At 54.0% G+C, this 2500-nt stretch overlaps 1 long non-coding RNA gene across 1 annotated transcript in view; it reads right to left on the bottom strand.

Annotated features, from left to right (window-relative positions):
• LOC119112540 (uncharacterized) overlaps nt 1-2500 on the bottom strand; it is a 99051-nt gene that overhangs the window by 31405 nt on the left and 65146 nt on the right. The window lies entirely within an intron of this gene.

Below are 2500 nucleotides of genomic sequence, written 5' to 3'. Positions count from 1 at the left end.
GTGTGTGTGTGTGTGTGTGTGTGTGTGTGTGTGTGTGTGTGTGTGTGTGTGTGTGGTGTGGTGTGTGTGGTGTGTGTGTGTGTGTGTGTGTGTGTGTGTGTGTGGGTGTGTGTGTGGGGTGTGTGTGTGTGTGTGTGTGTGTGGTGTGTGTGGTGTTGTGGGTGTGTGTGTGTGTGTGGGTGTGTGTGTGTGTGTGTGTGTGTGTGTGTGTATGTGTGTATATGTGTATATATATACATATATATATATATATATATATATATATATATATATATATGAATAAATAATTTGAGAACAACGCAATAACCAGTGAGTGCCACCAAAAAAGATAACATCACGGCCCAATATACAAAAACGCCACAATAAAGGGTCAAAAGAAACACTCAACAATATCCGGGCTCCACGAACTCGCGCCATTCAGTAAGCCACTTTGGGCAGGCACGACTACTACCAGTGTATCACCCCGTCCGCTAGTGGCAATTTCTGACACGGCCATCTGGGAGCGACCCTGACACATACAAGCGTTCCATGACGCAATGAAACATTGACGTATTGAGGAGATAACTTACTAATAGGCGACATTTCTAGAGCGGTGTTTTTGCACCTAAGGCCTACTGATGGTCACTAATGAGTTTATTCCATCATATCGAATGCTTGTCCTTGCCTCAACATTTTCGAATGCGGAACATTTCCTTTCAGGAAAAAGAACAGCAGGGCGAGCCTGATTTTTTCAACATTACAAACATGTCCAAAAAGCTCGCCACTCCACAAGCTTCATAACACGATGAGCACAGCACGGCACCAAGCAAGCATAATGGTTACAATGATAGCAGCTCTCTGCAAATACATACGATGTATGATTTTAAGAGTTTCGCCGCACTTAGAGGTATGCAAAACGAATCAAGACCTAGTGTTAACCACCACCAGGGCCTTGCCTAGAGTGAGGCACGCCGCGTGAGAGCGAGCTGAAGATAGGTGACTGGAGCTTGGGAGGTGCCACCACCTGCGGTCACATGGCTTCAACAAACAAGTATTTGGCTACAACACCGAAGAGCCCTCAGAAAAGCAAACATGTTGCACGTGCCAACTAAACGGGAGCCATTACCCCCAATATCACATCCGAACTGAAGCAGGCAGTGCAGACCAGCGTCAACGACCCACGAAGAGCCCCCCCCCCCCTTCCTTCCCGGGAGCACGTGCCCCCGGATACACTGACTCCAGTGAAGTGTTGGGACCCGACACGACCCCCGCAACGAGGATCAGACGCTGTAAGACGGCGCCATGAGAGTTGTTTGCCAAAAAAGCACAAAAACACAGATACAAAGGATTACAACGCATGTCTTTACGATCTTTTACGGATCATCAGCGACTGCAATTATCATGCTAACGCCTCAACGGCCATGGTGTAGCCGGGGGTCCCAGCGTGGCCCACCCACTGTCAAAGTCCGATACTCTGACCATTCGCCCATAACATCCCCTGGATGGACGGGTAACAGGGAGAGGGAGCAGGAGCTCACGTGCCGGCAGGGTTGCTGGTCCCTGAAGTTTCACGTGGGTGCCAATCTGTCCCCACTAACCTATTACAGAGCTCGAGGTCATCCTTTGCAGTGGCTCACTGCACGGCAAGCTCGGGTTACACCGGCGTCCTGTGCTCCTCGCCGCCCTGGCCACGCTCGGCTACTGGCGAGCTGTACGCCAGCCGTGGGCGTCAGCGGCAGCATGGGCTGCAGTGCCGTGCCGGGCTGCACCGGCACTCGATACGCACGTCGGACCCTGGCCGCCACTGACGGCCATACAGCCGGCCGGGCTCCCATGCCTGGCTTTCCGACTGTTGTTATCGGGGGTGCTCACAGTGCACCCAGCAGCTGAGGATATGGGCCGTCGCTCGCGTCTCACCCCGGCGGATCGGACGGGCAGCGAGGGGAGTCGAGCCCCGCACCCGGCCGCAACCCAGCATGGCCACGCGGCCACCGGAGCCCGACCACCGGGCCGCTGTCTCATCCGGTCCCAGCTGACCTGACCTGTTCCCGGCCGGCTGGTGCATCTCGCCGCCCCATCAGCCCTGAGCTGTAAGTGGCCAGCCACAGGCGGCCGCTGTCGCAGTGACCACGCATCGCCCGCAACACGACACCCCGACATTGCTTTCAATGACCATTGCTCCGTATGAGCAAAAACAAACCTAAAAAAGGATAGGATCATGTCAGACAGCTCGGAAGAATACATAAAGAACCAGATATGTGTGGCCGCCAAACCCAGTATCTTCGCTACCATGCGACGAAGCATGTGATCACTGCCCCATGTATAGATATAATAGCGACCTCGCGAGCTCATTGGTGTATCGCAAGAGAAATGTGAACAAAGCGCGCCGTCGGTAATGACGACCGACGTCCGCAAGCACCCAACGGCCCGAGGAGGCTGATCTGTCCGAGCAGTCCCTATCTGAGCAGCCACTGCCGCTATGGTCGGCCCCAGCACAGCGGGCCAGTTGAGGCCACACGCT

This window comes from Pollicipes pollicipes, unplaced genomic scaffold (assembly GCF_011947565.3).
Source record: "Pollicipes pollicipes isolate AB1234 unplaced genomic scaffold, Ppol_2.1 Scaffold_7261;HRSCAF=8764_pilon_pilon_pilon, whole genome shotgun sequence".
Lineage (NCBI taxonomy): Eukaryota > Metazoa > Arthropoda > Thecostraca > Pollicipedomorpha > Pollicipedidae > Pollicipes > Pollicipes pollicipes.
Note: the sequence above shows the minus strand (reverse complement) of the source record. Positions and strands in the feature narration are given on the sequence as shown.